At 37.7% G+C, this 20,398-nt stretch overlaps 1 pseudogene; it reads right to left on the minus strand.

Annotated features, from left to right (window-relative positions):
* The window catches only part of LOC128567382 (complement component 1 Q subcomponent-binding protein, mitochondrial-like), a 31,764-nt pseudogene extending 11,724 nt beyond the window's left edge, over window positions 1-20,040 (minus strand).
* Between the last annotated feature and the right edge of the window lie 358 nt (window positions 20,041-20,398).

Consider the following 20,398-nt stretch of genomic DNA (forward strand, 5'->3'; position numbering starts at 1 on the left):
ACAGCTTATTGTATTTCACATATTCCTCTTTGTTTTATATATATAAATATTATATATAATATATAATGAATTATTAATTATATAATGTAATAATATATAATATAATATATAATAATATATTATAATAAAAGTAAATCAATATAATGTAATATATTATATTATATATATTATATATATAATTGATATAATATAATATATATATTTATATATATATAATTGAATATATATATAAAACAATGTATATATTGAATACTTCTGGGATGTATCCTTGAGACATTATTCCAGAAAGTGTGAACAAATAAACTCTCTGAGCCTGTGTATATCTGAAAATGTTTTATTTTATTTTGTGCTTGAAATTTTTCTGGGAATAGGACTCTAGGTTCAATGTTAATTTTTCTTTAGATTTGAACATAGTACTCCAGCATTTTCCAGCATCCAGTGTTGTTGTTGATATTACAGATATTAATCTAATCCTCATTCATTAGTTGATAATCCTCACTACCTTCACCCCAGAAGTCTTTAGCACTTTGTTTTTCATTGGATATTTGAGGTTTCACGTACATGTGTTTTGCTGTGGTTCTTTTGTTCACTTTGCTTGACATTTGATGGTTCATTTGAATGGAAAGGTTCATGTATTTCTTCAGCTTTGGGGACTTTTCTTCAGTGACTTATAAATTATCTTATTTCTTCTCTTATCCCTGATTTCACTCTAGAACACCTGCCAGTCAAGCTGCTGAAACTCTTGGATGTAGCCTCCAAGTCTTCTTTCTCTTCTTTCACGCTTTCTTTCTCACTTTTCTTTTAATCGACAATTAGGGAGAATTGCTTAGCTTGATCTTCCATCTCACCAATTTGTTCTTCAGTTATTGCTCCATTTATATAACATTTTAAAAATTAAGCTTATCAATCAATCACATTTAAAATTTCCAAACTCTTCAGTTTTTTTTTTTTTCCTGTGGCAATGTCTTCCTGACTTCTGAGAATATTGCTATAGTTTGCTAGGGGTACCTTAATAAAATACCACAAACTGGGTGGCTTGAACAAAAGAAATTTGTTCTCTCACAGATCAAAGGGCCAGCAGGATTAATTTCCTCTGGGGCCTCTCTTCTTGGCTATCAGATGGCCATCCTTTGATGTCTCCTCATGTGGTCATCCTGGTGCACATGCCTGGTGTCCCTTTGTGTGTACTGATCTCCAGTCAGATGTGACTAGACCCAATTCTAATGGCTTCATTTTACCTTAATTCTGTTGTTAAAAGCCCTATTTCTAAATACAGTCATATTCTGAGCATGTTGAATGGTAGAGCTTTGATTTTGAGAGGGGAGAACAAAATTCAGTCTATAACAACTGCATGTAAGTTTTACTTTCAAGACCTTCTTTCCTCAATTGTTCTATCAATTTTCTTTTCTCAGATATTAGTTATTTAGTTGGTGCTATTCTTTGATGCTGTTGCTTTCACTCAAATGTTTTATAATTTTTGGTTGTTTGTTCATCTTTGTCACCTGCCTGAGAATGCTGATTATGGTGACTAGCTCACTGCCAGTGATTAGCTTGCAGAGATGGAATGCCCTGGTGGTAAGAGGTACTTTGCCCTGATCCTTCTTAGGTCAGTTTTTACCTGGATACCACCTATGTCTTCCCTGAAGTTGACAGTGGTGCTTTAGCCCAGTTGTCAATATTTTTCCTGGCAGCCATTTAGTAGGATATGGGAGGTATTAACCAAATTGGCATCTCAAAACTACTTTAGACTCTTCTCTATTCTTTTATGTATTGATTCTAGAACTTTCTTTCTTTCTTTTTTTTTTTTTTTTTTTTTTCCAGACAGAGTCTCAGTCACCCTGGGGTTGAGTGCCATAGTGTGATATCTCACAGCAACCTCAAATTCTTGGACTCAAGCAATTCTCTTGTCTCAACCTCCTGAGTAGCTAGGACTACAGGTGCCTGCAACAACACCTGGCTATTTTTTAGAGATGGGGTCTCACTCTTGCTCAGGCTAGTCTTGAACTCCTGAGTTCAGGTGATTTACCTGCCTCAGTCTCCTAGAGTGCTGGGATTACAGGTGTAAGCCATCCCATCTAGCCTGATTCTGGAACTTTCAGAGTTAGCTGCACACAGCTTTCTCCTGAATGTGTTTTTTGTAATAAAGCTCTTTTTGGTTTTGTGAGTCTTAAAACAGGAGTCTGTCTGCTTACTACCTTTCTGAGTTTCCTCAAAGTGTCTGCAAATTTCATTCAACATGGTGTTGAACATATTTATTTATTTATTTATTATTTTTTGCTTTTCATGAAATTTGGGACAGGAGTGACAATACAAGAGGACCTCTGTAAGTTGATCACCTAAGGATGGTAACAATCTGGTCAACATGTGGAAGTGGTCAACACAAAAAATCTAGGCCTACTCTATTGATATGTACATGGTTTACAAAAATTAGTTCAACTTTAGGAGGTGGTTTATGTAGGGAGGTGGTCAACTATGAAGGTTCTAATGTATATAGAATTGCTTTTTCTAAAATTCTTTAACAATATGAAATAAACCATTATCATTCAGTAGCATCTGATATTCAGATACTTTAAAAATGCCATCACTTCCTCTGGATAGATGGCAAATAGTTGTCTAATGTCCAGCAATCTTCATTTCTATTTTCCTAGAGAACTTTTACTACTGCTATTTTTTCATCTCCACATCGCTTCCTGAATGTTTTCAGCAGCCATGTAAATCCATAAGCCACCTTAACCTTAGGATTTATTCACCTTTTTGGTGAACTGTAGCGTTAAAAAAATCATTTTTAATATGTTAAGGGGAGAAAGTTTCAAGCAACTCATGAATTTTATTTTTGGTGTGGATGTGAATAAATAATATATACATAGGAACATTATGGAGCCAGTTGGAGATGGGGTGGTAAAATTTTCAAGCTTCACTTAACCATTCCATCTATATAAGCAGAAGCACAAAGATTGACAAAACACACAAGTTATTCACAATCTAGTGAATGACTCAGACACATGTAGAATCAGATGAATATAGAATTATTAAAGAGATGTGCTCAAAGTGTATGGAAGGATGAGTGAAATGGTGAGGACACCTCACCCTCATCTGTAGATTCTTTTCAGATTGAAATGTGCTAATGTACTGCATTTATTTCTGAACTTGTTTGTATGTGCTTGGCTGGCTCACTGGAGCACCATTCACTACACATTGCACAACCTAACTTTTTTATGTCAGGGGCTTAATCTTGGGCTTGGTGAATGTCTTTCCACATGATTCCTTCTCCATCTCTTACCCACTGTAATCCAGACATTGTTATTTGGACTCTGGAAAAGTGGCTGTTTGGAAGATGAGATGTGGGGGATACTGATTTCCAGTGGGGAGCAGATAGAATTACAAGAAGGACCAGCAGAACACAGAAAGGGAAGGGAGAAGACTGAACCAATTTCCAAAGGGAAATCACCACAGTGAGAATGAGTCTTCCGCAACTGTTCCTTCTTGGAAGTGGTTTTGGCTATGGGTTGTGGAGGGAAGAAAGATGTGCTGGATATTGTCTATTGGTTGTCAGTCCTCTGCACCACATGCTGCATTGCGGGGATTAACTGCTAAAAGTTAACATTCCCCAGTTTTCTTCATCGGCAAGTTCAAGTCTAGATTCCCTCATGTATGTGAATCTAAAGGAACAGAAAAGCAGGAGCCAGTGAGCTTTGGTTGCAGTAGCAGACAGGTAAATGGTCATCAGCAGATGACAAAAGTGAGGTTTTCAAATGGCTGCTGGGTGAGTCTTGAGAATTAGCCACTCTGATGCTGGTGGATAATTCTTGGGATTCTTGCACTTTTTGATTTATTGAATATAAGTGGAAGCGTCCACAACTGTTGCTTCTTCAGTCCTTTAACAGTTTTGTAAGTCTCTGAATCCCCTTTATTAAATTATTTCTTGGTTGGAATACCTAGGGTGGCTTCTGTTTTCCTGAAGGAAACCTGATTGACCAAAGGGAAAAGACTGCTGCTTGAACCTATAGGAAGGTGTGTTTGCCCTTTGGGGGAACCTAATCTAGCACTTTTCCAGAGATAGTTTCCCTAATAACTAGAGGCATGGATATTGCCAAATAGAGAGGAGCACATTTCTTGCAGGACAGGGCATTGGCATTGGGCTCTGTGACTACAGTGGCTCCGAGCATTCATACTTGTAGGGCTTTGTTATATACCATTTCAGTAATCTTGTAGACCATGAAATCATGTAGGAGTTTAAGGTAATGAAAGAATGCAAGGAAATTTATACCTAGACATCAATATACTAAAAGGTTTAGATCAACTGCTACTCATTCCTTGAAGCATTTCCCTGAATATTTCAAAGATGAAACTCCCTTTGGGTAGCACTCAAGATAGATTCAACTTTTAGTGAATTCTTATCTGTAATTAATACTTACATACTAATTTTGCAGCATACTATATCAAAACATTTTTAAAAATTATGGTGTAAGATTTTTTTCACAGAACAATTTCATCTATATATTAGAAATTACTTCCCCATTTTAGAATATTAAATGCATGTCAACCTTGTATTAAGTTATTCTTGTAGGATCTAACATAGTGACTTCCAGCTATGGCATTTTAAGTGAATTTATCAGCATGTTTTCAATAACATGAATGATTTATTTGGCTTTACAAAAAATGGGATGTAGGAAAACTGTACTCAGCCCTTAGGTGGACTGTCTGCTATAGTGGTATTTATACCTATTATCTCCTATCAAAAATTAGCTTTTTCTGACTATTGTCTAGTTAGAAGGTTTACCCTTGTCATACTTCATTAGTGAAAAATCTTTAAGTAAGTATAGTATAAAATCCAAACTTGGTAGCTTGTTATTTGAGACTCTCTATTACTAGATGTCAGTATTCCTCCTAAAACTCTGATTTGATCAGTGCTTCTGTATTTGAAACATGTTTTATTTATTTATCTTTTGTACCTTTGCTTACTCTATATCTATATCTTTCCTAGCATTAATCTAAATGTTAAACTTTCTTCAAAGGCATCAATTTTTATTTTTTAGTTCATACATCTAATCAGTAATTCTTTCCATCTTTTGGAATCACAATGTATGTATAACCTCTATAATGAATTCCTCTAGGACAAATTTATCAAGAGTAGAATCTCATTCTGCTTTATGTATAAACACATATATGTGTTTATGTATAAACTAGCAAAAGAGTACATAAAATTTGATGAATAAAATGATAGTTTTGACCTGTTTTTCTTAAGTGCTTTAAAAATGAGTTATCTTGATTAACATTAATAATACCATTCTTTTAATTGAAACTATTAACTTTGAATTACTTGAATGAATTTTGTTAAAATACAAAGATCAGAAAGGAAGAAGTAAAACTGTGTCTATTTGAAAATGATATAGTTTACATAAGTAATCCTAAAATATTGCAAAACAGCCACTAGAAATTATAAGTGAATTTAGCAAGGTCCGAGGATTCAATACACTAGCAGTAAATAACTGGAAAGTGAAATTAAAACAATTGCATTTATAATAACCTAAGGGCACATCATTTTTTGAAATACATTTATAAGATTTCTATGTTGAAAGGCACAAATTATTGCTGAAGGAAATTACACAAGACCTAAATAAATGGAAAGATATACCATGTTCATGGATGGAAGGATTCAATATTGTTGAGATGTCTGTTCTTGCCAAATTGATCTACTGATTCAATGCAATACTCAGAATAATTTCAGCAGGCTTTTTTGGGGGAGATAGAATTTGACAAACTCATTTAAAAATATATATGGAAATTCAGGGAACCTAGAGTATTCAGGAAATATTAGGAAAGAAGAACAGCATTGGATGACTTACACTACCTGACTTTAAGACTTACTATAAAGGTATAGTAAAGCAACCAATGTGACACTGGAATAAGTTTTGAAAAAAAAGACTACTGGAACAGTATTCCTCACAGGGATTTTTGATGAGATGTCTTCTCCTCTCTATCCATGCAGCCGACTTTAGATTTTGCCCTTTTCTTGGAGCCATGATATTTTTGCTCTCAACATCTTTCTTTTGTCTCCTCTTTCTTCATCTTAGGGCAATCTTGTTTCTGGGGTGAGCAGACTGTACTCTCCTCATGTTCTTTATTATATATTCTGCTTCTCTCAAACTCTCTTTTTAGACATGAAGTTACTACTCTGGAAAGCCTCAGTTGATAGAGATGCAGCCCTGGCAGACTCCTTGACATCCATCTCCTAAAGCAAAAAATACAAAGACTACCTGTTTCAGTGAGAACAGAGAGGGGAAATATAGGAAAAAAGTAAACTACTAGAAGAAAATTAATCATTGGCTGTAAATTACTGTCTTGTCACACTTGCAATAGCCAGTCACTGCATTCTTTTCTAAATTTTTATATTCTTTTAGTTTTGTAGGATTTAGCTTGGTTAAGATAGTTCTTCTTTCACTTCCAGTATAGCAGATACTGTGGTGTGCTCCTCAGAGCTCCTTTTTGAACCAAGCTAGTTATTGAAAATTTTGGAAGTTAATAACTCTCTGGTAAGGATCCTCTCTAGAAGTTTTTCTCTGCCAAAAAGAACCACCACAGCCAAGGCCACTTCTCCTTCTCAGGGATAACCTGCATTCACTGACTGGTCAGTCTAGTGGGGGTAAAGATAACTCAAGGTGGAATATCTCCAAATGGCCCTCAGCTCTAGAATTCTTCATGGATGAGTTGAGCTCTTAGTGATGATTGCATCGCACTTCAGCTTCTCCCCCTATCCACAGGTGTCGATTCTGAGTATAATCCTTAATAGCAATCCTGCATGTTGTTCTCCATATCAGAGTATGTCACTCAGGGAGCTGACCTGGAGGTAGAACTTACGGGACTCACAGGTGGATTGGAGGTGATGGGGAGACAAGAAGGTATCAGGATTGACTCCAAGGTTTTGGCTTAAATAATGTAGTAAAAGTGGTGACGCCATTTACTTAGATGGAGTAGACTAGGGAAAATATGGGCAGGTAGTGAATTCACAGTCCTACTTTGGTTGTGCTTATTTTCAAATCCCATTAGACCAGAGGAGCTGTCCAGTGGGTAGTTGGAGATTTGATTCTGGAACTCAGAAAGAGGTTATAGCTATAATTAATACCTTTTGAAGTCACATGTTAAAAATAGCATTTAAAATCTTGAGCTGGATAAGTTTACTTAAGCAGGTTCCTGGATTTAGTCTTGGTTCCCTGTGATATTTTCCACCAGTCACAGCTAAAAGTAGGTCTCTATATTAGTTCCCAGGCTATCTTAAAGAAGTACCACAAACTGAGTGACTTGATAACAGCAAAAATGTACCATTTCACAATTTTGAAGCTAGCAGTTTGAAATCAACATGTTGGCAAGGCCATGGTCCCTCTGAAACATCTAGAGAGGATTCTTCCTTATCTCTTCCTAGCTCCTGGTGGACCCAGGCATTCTTAGGCTTCTGGCAGTGTAACTTGAATCTCTGCTTGCATCTTTACATGGTCATCTTCTCCCTGTGTGTCTCTTCACATAATCTCTCCTCTGTGTGTGCCTATGTCTATATGCCAGTTTTCCCCTTTTTTTACGACATCAGTCATACTGGACCAAGGTTCCATCCCTACTTCAATGTGACTTAACTAATTATACCTGCAGTGACTTTATGTCTAACTAAGGGTGCATTCTCAGTTACAGGGGTTAGGGCTTCAACCTACCTTTTTTGAGAAAAGACTCCTACAAGAATTTTCTGCTAAGTTTACTGAATTAAAAAGATACTATTAAGTGACATTTTTCATGAACTAGAATATATTATATCATTAAACCATAGCATTGACATCCATTTTGAATAAATAAGAGCCCATAATGATCTATCCTGACACTTACCCTAGACAGTAAATGCAGAACACTTCTGAAGATCCCATGCAGATCAACAGTCAGTATGGAGGCACTGTGGAGATGCAATTCCTGGATAACACACTTGAATTCCATGAATACAGCATTTACCAAATTTGTAGATAATAGCCGAACAGCTGACTCATGTTTCTGGATTTTTGGAGAACAGACACCACGCCACAGGACATACTGATGTGTGTACTCAAAAACAAACAAGGGGAAAGAGCTCACAAAAGTGCTGAAGAATCAAGAGTAGGCAGAAACACTATGTTCTGACTGAGTTTTTGGACAATCTTAATTTCAACTTTCTGTCAAGGGTTTGCTGGCTTCAGTGTTACATCATTTTTCACAATTGTATGCTTTTAAAGCATGTAGCAGCAATAAATACACTAGTTCCAGAAAAAAGAAGGCATAAATTTCAAGTAAAACAATGTAAAATCATACAGAAATGTCTGTGGAGATATTACCCTGCTGAAAGATTCAGGGACATACTCTCGAATCTGAGGCTGTGTTTTGTTTGAGAAGCAACTCAGCTGATAGCAGCCTCCAAATTCTGACAAGTTGTGTTGATTAGAGGTGGCTAGTGATAGTTGATTAACACTTATGTGCACATATAGAAGTAAAAATCAATGGAAATCTTAGAGGGGGAGGGGGAGGGATAAGATAAATTCACACCTAATGAATATATTCATTATATGCAATGCATATATTCTGGGTGAAGGGCACACTTATAACATCAGCCTGAAATGTTCAAATGAAAATTATGTAACTGAAATTTGTATGGTTACAGACAATTAAGAAATAGGATATAGTACTTATCAGTTTGTCTTTTTGCTCAAGTTATCATGCAAAGTTTTATCACATAATAGCCAATACTATAACTCAAGAGCCTATATGGTGCTGGCTTTTATTTTGCTGTTTTTTTCTTTTTTGGTTGTTTGTTTTTTGAGACAGAATCTCACTCTTTTGCACAGGCTAGAGTGCTGTGCTGTCAACTTAGCTCACGGCAACCTCAAACTCTTGGGTTTAAGTCATCCTCCTGCCTCAACCTCCCTGGTAGCTGGGACTACAGTTGTCTGCCACAAAGCCTGGCTAAGTTTTCTCTTTGTAGTAGAGACAGGGTCTCATTCTTGCTCAGGCTGGTCTCAAACTCCCAAACTTAAGGGATCCTCTCTCCTTAGCCTCCCAGAGTGCTAGGCTTACAGGTATGGGCTACTGCACCCACACAGCATGGTCCTGGTTTTAAGAGCAAGTGGTGGGAAGGGAAGCAGACAGTAAGGAGCTGCTACAGATGAGACCCTGAAGCCACTGTTTCAGGCACAAGGCATAAGTGGAGTTTCACTGGTCTGTGTTGTGGCCCAGTCATAAATTTGGCTTTGCAGCCAACTTATTAGAAACTGAATACTCAATTCTACCTTATATCATCATCTGGGTGGCCTGACAAATTTTCTAATTCTCAATGCTTCTGCAGCACAGGAACAGTGAAAATCGTCTCACAAAATTGCACTGAAGAGTACTTTTTGTTGTTGTTGTTAAAAATACAGATCCCTGAGTTCCAACAGCCTGCTGAGTCAGAATTCTCAGAGGCAAGGGCTTGGGAATCTGTATATTTAATAACCCAGGTTTCTGTTTGCTTAATAAGTCCTCAGGGTGCTTTGAGTTACACGAATTACAAATGGTATGCAAACTGCCTAGAATAGGACATGTAGTGTCATTGGCACTCAGTAAATGCTAGTTTTCTCCCCCACCCCTTCCTTTATATATGCAGGATGAAAGAAATATGCTCATGTAACGTGGTCAGAGTTGAACAGCATCACAGAGCTATTTTTCCAGTGTCTGTCTGACTCCATATAGCCAAGGGTTCTGAGTGATAAAATGTTTGGATAGGCTTATTGGTTTATGGTCCATCAGCCTACCAAAGGCCATGATCCCTTCACCAAAGGGAGTGCATTTTACCTTTAAAAATGATTTCAACATTTAATTATATGACATATTCAAACTTATTACTGGAATTTTTCTGTTGGCAGCTGAAAAAAAAATCTGGCTGTTCTTATCTTTATTTTGAATTACAAAATGTTCAAGTCTTGTTTTGTGCTTTTTTTTTTTTTTTTTTTAGTGGAGCACCTCTCGCTAAACTTAAATGTTACCAATGGATCAGATAGTAACTCCTGGGGTGGTTTGAAGTGCACAGAAAATCAAGTAAATTTATCTGAGCCTTATGATTCTGAAGAATATAGGGGAAAAAAAACCTGGTTCATAAAAAGGTAACATTTATATTTTAGAGACAAAGCTAATAGATACCATGTGTCAATTTAACAAGATCATTTAGAATGTTGACTTCATTTTTTAGACATCGATAGAGTACTTAATTGTGTTTTGCTAAATTTCTTCATTCCAGAATGATCTTTAGTTGTGACTTTTCTTAAGGAATACGCTCTGGTCATTATGGGAGAACTACTAAGAGCACAAAGTTGATAATTGCAACTATAGAAGTGATAAAAATTATTATTTGTGAGGATAGATAACTTCTTCCCCTTCTCTTGCCAATGAAAGACAATTCTGGCATTGCCCCGCAGCTCTTATCCCCCAGTCCAGCCCTCACCATTCACACATATATAGGATGAAATCCTATGTGTCTCAGTGTCTAAAAGAGAAAAGCCGTTTTGCAGAGAGCAGCTTCTGTGTTTGACAGGCCCTGTTCCATAGAGGCCAGGCTGAACTCACACAAACAAAGCTGTTAAGCCTGATCGCTTTTGGGCATAACAACCCGGCATCAGAGAACACAGCTACCATTAAGCCTAGTGCCTTGAAGATAATACTTCAGAACTGGTGACATGGTCAGGAGACCGATGCATGGAAAAAACATACATGTGGTAAGCTAATGGAACCTCCGGGCTGTGCTCTGATAAAATAAGAATTCTATGCATCTCCGGATGGCATAAGGCATTTTGAGACTGGAAAGATATTCAACAGTTCCCCTAAGAAGAACAAATGTTTATGGGTCAGGAAAGACGTAAGAAGTTTTATGTCAATTGTACGTAAGATATAGAAAAAAAGAGTATCAGTTAATCCAAGAAAACATTTATGATGTCTTGTGATGTATTTTTTGTTTTTTGAAAAAGATTATAGTTTAATAGAGGGTACGTGACCAGTTGGCTATTTAAGCCAGCAGAAAATAAAGTTTGTCACTACTTGCCACTCAGAGCTTGTAGTCATTCCTTGCTCCATACCATTTCAATAGCGGGCTCTGCACCTGCACTGCCGACCGCTCGAGAAGCCCTCACACAACACACATATTAGTCAGACAATTACGATACTTGGGGTATCCAGGTAATGGGAATGGGTGATTGACGTTTCAACATGTGAGAAGAGGGATGAGTAATGAAGGTAGAAATAAAAGGGTAAGAAATGGAAATTCTGTGTGGGTGGAGGGGAGGAGTAATAGCTAAGGAGAGTTTGGGGAATCTTTCATCTATTTGGAGGAGTCTGATAGCAACAGTAATGAGGGGGGGATTCTAAAGATATTTTCCTGTGCCTTAAGAATGTATTTCCTTTTTTGGCATTTCCTTAAGAGCCTGGAACTTAGAAGTTCCTTTCATTATCTTTTGGCTGCTAAACTGTGATTTTTTGACTGCAGTGCTAGGCTGAGATTGGATAACTTTGGGCTCCAGGATTTATTTGAGTTTCACAACTTAATTGAATGCAGTAAAGTGATAACTTTATTACTTCAAAAAAAATGACTATGTTTACAAATGCCATTTATAAAGGTTATATCACTTTGGATAATGACAAATTAGACGCGAAGTGCAGAATTTAGGTTGTGAATGTTAATCACTGTATACTCAGGTTAATTACTTAGGAACTAAGAAACACGAACCATGTGAGAAATTGAGAGAAATTAATATGAATTTTTCTAAAACTTCTGTTGCCTAGATTTTTGAGAAGGAAGTTGCTTTAGTTTGGGAACTACACTGGTATTTCCAACCATACATTCTCATGAGCATAATCGTGTGTACAACCAAGGCCAACTTCATGAAAGTGTGACCCAGGCTTAGAAGGGCCCTGTGATTGTTTAATACTCTGCTACTGTCATCTTGAAAAAAAATTTATTTTTTGAGACAGTCTTACTTTGTCACCCACGGTAGAGTACTGTGGCGTCACAGCTCATAGAAACCTCAAACTCTTGGGCTCAAGCAATTCTCTTGCCTCAGCCTCCCTCTTTTTTACAAGCTGTGTAGAAAGGCATTTTGTACAAACCATAGTGCCTATTTTTAGAGATGAGGTCTTTCTTTGTCTCAGGCTGGTCTCAAACTTGTGAGCTCAGGCAATCCACCCATCTCAGCCTCCCAGAGTGCTAGGATTATAGGCATGAGCCACCGCACCCGGCCCTCATCTTGAAATTCTTTTTTTTTTTTTGAGACAGAATCTCACTCTGTTGTCCTTGGTCGAGTGCTGTGGCATCACAGCTCACAGCAACCTCAAACTCTTGGACTTAAGCAATTCTCTTGCCTCAGCCTCCCAAGTAGCTGGGACTACAGGCGCCTGCCACAACACCTGGCTATTTTTTGTTGCAGTTGTCACTGTTGTTAAGCAGGCCTGGGACGGGTTTGAACCCACCAGCCTTGTGTATGTGGCTGGCGCCATAACCACCATGCTACAAGCACCAAGCCCATCTTGAAATTCTTAAACACATTTTTTTAACAAGAGGCCTCATATTTTCATGTTCACTAGGCCCCACAAATTATGTAGATGACCCCATGTATAAATGACACATGGCAACGTTGTTCCAAATTCTTTATTAATCAGTCATAGAACTAACTTATTTTAAAGTTTTTTGAATAGGTAATGCTGGTTGAAAATGATAAAATTATGGAAAAATTGACAAAAAATGTTTTTTCCATCTCTGTCCCCACTCATCAAGTTTCAGCCATACCTCTCCTGGTAACATTAGTTTTTTAGCTGTATCCTTTCAGAGTTTCTTTGTGAATACAAAAGAAATATGAATGTAGAGTCTTCCCTCTCTTCCTTCTTTTACACAAAAGTAACACATCACACACACTATTCTTGTACTTAATTTTCCACTTAATATTTTTTGGAGAGCTTAACATATCTTTACATAAGAAATGTCCTCTTTTTTTTTTTTTTTTTTTACAAGCTATGTAGAAAGGCGTTTTGTCAGTGCCCCATTGTGTATTTAACTGGTCCCTGTTGCTAGACGTGTGGTTTAATTTTTCGTATTTTGCTGTTATAATCAGGGCTGAAATAAGCGACATTGTACATTCATTATTTTGCTCGTGTGTCAGTATAGAATAAATTTTCCAAAGTAGAATTGCTTAGCCAAAGGTTATGTATATTTGTAATTTGAAAAGATATGCCAGATTGGCCCCAAAGACATATTAATTCATACCAATAATGTGTGTGAGTCTCTGTTTCCCACTATTCACCAAAATAGTGGGTATCCAAACTTTATTTTTGCCAGTCCCATAGTGATGTTCTGATCTGCATTTCTTTTATTATGAGTATTATAGAACATCCTTTCACATGTTTATGTTATTAGTTTGAACAGTAAGAAATTGTCATTTCAAACATTTCGTGACATACAGAAACTGCAATTTCACATGATTCAACTTAATATTATGCTTTTTGTTTGACTTGTCTGCTCATATCCTTTACCTATATCATGTTGGTCTTTTTCTTACTGATTTCAAGGAGATCTTTATATATTAAGTAGATTAGTCTTTTGTGATAAAAATTTCAAATATTTCCCCCCTTTTTGCTTTTCGATATTTCTGTCCATATAGAAGTTTTTTGTCACCCTATTATCATTTTTTATTTTATGGTTTATTGTTTTTAAAGTATAATTAGAAAGATCCTTATTTAAAATTATAAAGGAATTCCTTTATAATGCCAAAATTATAAAGATGTTATCTCTCTCTTTTTTAAAAATATACATTTGTAGTTTTACTTTTTAATATAAAAATCTTTGATTCATTTGTAATTTGTCCTGATATAATATGTGTGGTATGGATCTAATTTCATTTCATTTTATTTTATTCTCTCTAGTTGGCTAACCAGTTGACACAAAATTATTTACTGAATAGGACCTTCCCCCTGCTGCTTGATATGCCATCTTCATCATATGCTAAGTCCCTGTAAACATTTAGCTTTATTTTGGGTCCTTCTAGTTTCTTTAACTTCTGTGTCTCTTCCTGTGGCAGGAAGTTTAAGGTTGTAGTGCTTTAATTTTTGAGATCAGCCCTGTGTCCCAAAGCAACATCTAGCAAGAGAGAATATTTTTCTTAATAAGGGTAATTTTTCATTTTAATGCCCCGATAGCTTTAGTTTAGAACATAAAGTACTATGGAAGCAGCTTTGTGTTAATAGCAGTTTGGGAGGCTGAGGCGGAAGGATCACTTGAAGTCAGTAGATTGAATTTGCAGTGAGTTATGATGACACTGCTATACTCTAGCCTGGGCAATACAGTGAGACCTTGTCTCAAAAAAAAAAACTTTTTTTTTTTTTTTTTTCTGGAGGAAGCTAATTTATAGCAGTAGAAAATTGAGAAGAGAATAGAGTTTGATTATTTGGCTATATGTCAACTTGGCTAGACTATGGTGCCTAGTTGTTTGGTTAAATGCTAATGTAGATGTTGCTGTAAAGTCATTTTATTAGATTTAATTAAAATTTATAAATAGTTGACCTTAAGTAAAGCAGATTACCCTCCATAACGAGGGTGGGCCTCATCCAATCAGTTGAAGGCCTTACAAGCAAAGACCAAGGTTTCCTAGAGAAGCAATTCTGCCTCAAGATTGTAGGGCTGGGCACTGCGGCTCATGCTTGTAATCCTAGCAGTCTGGGAGGCTGAGGCAGGAGGATTGTTTAAGGCCCAGAGCTCAAGCCCAGCCTAAGCAAGAACAAGACCTCTCTGTACTAAAAATAGAAAATATTAACAGGGCCTGTCATCCTAGCTAATAGGGAAGCTGAGGTAGGAGGATCACTTGAGCCCAGGAGTTTGAGGTTTTAGTGAGCTATGATGACACTACTGCATTCCAGCCTGAGTGACAGAGCAAGTGTCTACAAAAAAAAGAGAGAGAGAGAGAGATTATAACATAGAAATCATGCCCGAGTTTCCAGCCTGCCTGGCCTGCTGTACAGATTTTAGGCTTAAGAGAGCTTCTACCTGAATTTCTAGCCTGCCGGCTTACCCCATTTATTTCAGATGTGTTACTCCACAATTGAGTGAGTCAATACCTTAAAATAAATACTACTATATATATCCTTTTTGTTCTGTTTCTCTGAACAATCCTGACTGATGCACTTGAGGGACTGAGGTTAACACTTTGATCAGATTTTTTTTTAACCAACTATTTCCTACTCAGTACTGTGCCCTCTGTGTAGTTGGGGAATGACTGTTTAGAGAGCATGTCATGTGCTCAGAGCACTGTTGGCAGAGCTGACCTTAGGCACAGGTGTGGAGCTGGTGCCCCCTTTTCTCCCGTAGCACATTCTGTTCCTCTTTCCTTGCACCTGTCCCCCCCAACCCTGGTACCCCGTCCTGCCCCACAGACACCTGTCTGTGTACTCCTTCTATCATTCTCACTATCCTGCTTTATTTTTTGAGATGAGTAGAAAGGTTGTTGACTCCATCATGGGCCCATAGGTTATTCTGCTTTTCTTTTGACTACCTTTGAAATCTGAGATTATTACCAAATAACAGGAGCTCCTTGAAATAATTGAAAATTGGCCTTTCCTAAGAGAGTGTTTACTCAGGAATTAACATTATCACTCCATATATTGAAAACGAGCTCTTTTAAAAAATACAGTGACTATTTGGGGCTTAACCAATCCTTAGAGGTCTTGCAATCTTCTACTAAGATTGGACAATTAAGTTTGCGAATTCACCCTCAAGAAAGTGCTACATACCTCATTGCTGAAGATCACTACAGTACACCTTTGTCCTACTCCCCTTGGCCATCTGGTGACTGTAGTAATATTCAGCAATGATGTATTTTTCTAGGATGCACTTTTTTTTCTAGCACTTTTTCTAGGATGAGTTCGGGAGCTTAACTATCAGATCTCTTATATAGATAGAGTACACACACACATACTTATGATAAAGACAAATACATTTATGATATATATTACAAATATGTAAACATACAAATTATATACATTTATGATTCTAGTTTTATTATATAGGGTACAGACTGGGACCAGCCAAATACGGAGGCACATAAAGGATGGTCTGGGAGGGTTCCGAACGCAGAGCTTTTGTGTCCTCTCTCTGCCTCTACTATATTAAAAAAAAAGATTATATTAAGGTTTTGTTTTAAGTGGACTTTTTAGTGATTGGGTTAGTTTTTTTTACAATGCTGAGCAACCCAACGTTGTATAGTTAGAGAATTTCATAGGTATGTAAGCAGGAGACGAATCAGTCTGGTGTTTATATAAGCATCACTGCTTTAAAACAAAGGGCCCACTTGGAAGCAGGAGGCAGATGACTTAATCATGGTGACAGTGTTTTGATTTCCCAACCCATTTTCATTCTGGACCCCTGAGTACAGCTCTTAGGAGTTTCCCTGTCTTGGAAAGTATTATTGCACATAAAGTGCAGCATCATGTGTGTGAAACAGGATTGCAAAGCTACACTGTGATCTCAGAGTGCATACTGCTAGACTTGAGTGTTCTTGGCAAATGCTATTATCGTGGGTCGGTTTCTTTGCCTGAAGGTGGGCCTTCTCATCACTAACCCACACAGAGAAGGGAACGATAAATGATATTCCAGATTTGGCCATGCCAAACTTTATACCTTATCAAAATCAAGCTGTAAGGACAGTTTTGTACAAATAAATATACGAACAGAGGAATGAGACAGCAAAGAAAGTATAATGTTTTATATTCACATGGGAGTATTTTTAAAAAGCTCACAGGGCTTTCTAAACCTTCAGGAATTACACATTGGTGTGCTGTGGACATACTATAGAGGGTTTAGAATTGTTGCTTTACTCAGGGGAACCAAGTTTAGTGCCTTGGCTTTCGCAGTCTTTTGAAAACTGGGAGCCCAAAGTTTTCAGAATGAAGTGATGATGCGGGGAAGTCGAGGCAGAAAAACATCACAGCAGAAGTACCCTGGGTGAAGAGGGTTTGCATCTTGGAACCCAAGTTCTTGGCCTTCCCTCCTGCCCTGCCAACCCTAGGTGTTGTGGAATTTGGAAATCTCTGTGGTGTGTATAATGTAGTTTGAAGACCACAAGTTCAGTGTTTTCTTTATAATCTTAGGACTTGCTCAAATGGGGGTTCCAGCAGGCAGACAGATCTTGAGAGATCCTCAGGAAGGCCCAGACATCTCAACTTCCTGGGTGAAGAGCAGAGATGCCTTTTGTTGGAGAAGATGTAATTGCTCCAAGAACAGTGTCAATGAGCGTGGCGATGAGGATTTGTGTCCTTAGCACAGTCCCTGGCACTCATCCATCATGGGCTGACTTTGAGCTATTCCTATAGCTTTTACTACTAGAGGCACGATGCCTGCTGTGACCCCACTGCTGCTATTAATACTACTATTTATCCATTGGCAGCTCTGGCGCTACCATTGTTTTTCTGCCTTCACTCCCAAAAAGCATAAGGAGGGGATCAAAAAGAAAAAAGAGGGCAGTGCCTGTGGCTCAAAGGAGTAGGGCTCTAGCCCCATATGCTGGAGGTGGCAGGTTCAAACCCAGCCCTGGCCAAAAACTGCAAAAAAAAAAAGAAATGAGTGACCACACATCCCTTAATTTAGTTTCTACTTAGACTCTGGAGTTTGGTCACACACCAAAACATTATAAAATGCTAAATGAAATTTCTTCTTGATCAGCCACCAACCCAGGAATGGATTAACAAGCTGTGGTATATGTATACCATGGAATACTATTCAGCCATTAAAAAAAATGGAGACTTTACATCCTTCGTATTAACCTGGATGGAAGTGGAAGACATTATTCTTAGTAAAGCATCACAAGAATGGAGAAGCATGAATCCTATGTACTCAATCTTGATATGAGGACAATTAATGACAATTAAGTTTATGGGGGGGAAGCAGAAAGAGGGATGGAGGGAGGGGGGTGGGGCCTTAGTGTGTGTCACACTTTATGGGGGCAAGACATGATTGCAAGAGGGACTTTACCTAACAACTGCAATCAGTGTAACTGGCTTATTGTACCCTCAATGAATCCCCAACAATAAAAAAAAAAAAAAAAAAAAAAGTTTGCCTCAAACTCACACTGCAAATAGTTTACACTTACTGAATACATGGGTTTCTTTTAATGTGTTTTACATATGTATCAACATGTTTATTCATGATTGATATTTACATATGGAAATGACAAATACTTCTGAAATGTTCTATATTATTTTTCCCAAGCCCTTCCTCTTTTTCTGTACCTTTTACCTGTTCATTCAGTAAATACTTAATGCACACTAGGTGGTACAGATGAAAAGGTAAAGGTGAAGAGGGAACCCAACATCTTGGAATCCAAGTTATCGGTCCCTGAAATTTCCAAACTTCCAGCACAAGTAGCTGGAACTGGAGAGGGGAGGCACTTGGCTAGGGGCACCTGATGAGAAAGATTTTTGAGGTCCTTAGTAGGGTATGTTTTGACATCAAGCAGGAAATAGTACAGGCTCTGGGAGACAAAGACCTTATTTATTGGCTGTGTGACATTAGGGCAAGTTTCTCAAATATTCTGAGCTTTAGATTTCTCATCTTTTAAGGGAGGAAATCGACATTACTCTTCATGGATTTATAGGTAAGAGCCATTGTTATCGGAGTAGCTCTCTTGTGTTCCTTCTTTCTCAGCGTATCTAAAACATTTTGAAAACAACGTGAACAAAAAGTAATAGACTAGATTCAACAAAGACAGCCCTTTGTCCTCACAGGGACGTTGATAATTCTCTGCCCAAAGATGCCTTGGACCTTACAATTTTATTTTAAAATTTTATGTAGTGTTATATTTGGATATATTTGTTAAGAAAAATGGCAGAACCTAAATCTTTGACACATGAAAGTGCTCTGGCCAGGTGGGGACTTCAGTGGCACCCATTTGCAGACTCTTAGGCTCTTAGAATTCTATCAGCACATTTAATGGAACCATCCGTGAGCATACCACAGAATCCGCACTTCTTATTGGAGTTTCACATTACCTGGAACCCCTCATTCCCTTTTGCGGGGCCAGGGAACAGCCACCATAGAGTCAGGCGAGAAACAGAGGCTCCTGTTGGCCAAATCCCATTGTTTCTCAGTGGTTGCTTGCCGTCAGTGAGTAATTCAAACCAGACGTCTTCATGCATTATTCAGTGAAACCCAACCGTGATACAATGTGCGGATTCCACATGTCCTGAAGGGAATTTGCTGCCTTTGATTATTTGTACATTTTCTTCCCGCAGATTCTCAAATATCTGTGACAAGATCATCTGCTGATCTGAACAACATTTTTATTAATGTCTCCATTCAATTGTAATGACATTGTTGTTCTCAGGGTTCACATATCTTCCACATACCTCCCGGGACGGGCAGCCCATGAGCGTTCCTGTTGCATTTACTCTGTTGTCCCAACTGGATCTGACAGTGGAGTTATTCCGATGATCACATATCTATATTTAGGCCAAATTCTTGTTGCTTCATGTTCTACCTTAGAGAAGAGAATTTTAGTTGACCAATTTTTTTAGCCTAGGTATTTTTCAGAGAAAAATGTCTGAAATGAAAATTTTGATATCTAAAATGCCATGGAACACAGTGGCCAGAAAGTGAAATGTGTCTGTTGTTGCCTAGATCACAACCATGACAGAACAATGAATTTACATGTATGCTTTTTTATTTTTGTTTTTCTTATGTATGTTGGTTTTTTTTAAACTTTAAGTGTCTGAGTCATTTCCAAATATACTATTTTTATTTTCTGAAGGAGTCTACTGAAAAGGAAGAAAGAATAAACTCTATTAGTTTCCTGAGGCTGCTGTAACAAATTACCATAAAATGAGGGCTCAACACAGTGAAAGTTTATTCTCAAAGTTATGGCGGCCAGAAATGTGAGATTCCTTCCTTCCCTCTGCAGCTTCTGGTGGCTCCTTGTGCCTCACCTCCAGCTTCTGCTGCTGCTTCACGTGGCCTTCCCTGCCTTCTCCCTGCGTCATCTCTTCTTTTCTGTGTCTCTTAGAAGGACACTTATCTTTGGATTTAGGGCCCAGATGGATAGTCCAAGATAATCTGGTTCCAAGACCCTTAGCTAAATTACTCCGACAGAGACCCTTTTTCCAAATAAGGTCATGGTCACAGGTTTCAGGTGTTAGGTTGTGAACTTATCTTTTCAGGGGCCACCTTCAAGCATCTGCTAAAGTTTTATTACTAATCATTTCACTTTGGGGGTGTTACAGTGGTGGGGTGGCTCAAGGTAGTCACCCAAATAATTGAAGAAAACAAGTAATATTTTAGTAAGCAAAAGAAAGTATTTATGAATGACCAGCACAGCTAGTTGGGCCAGTGCTAGTGACT

This window comes from Nycticebus coucang, chromosome 16, assembly GCF_027406575.1.
Source record: "Nycticebus coucang isolate mNycCou1 chromosome 16, mNycCou1.pri, whole genome shotgun sequence".
NCBI classification, from domain to species: domain Eukaryota; kingdom Metazoa; phylum Chordata; class Mammalia; order Primates; family Lorisidae; genus Nycticebus; species Nycticebus coucang.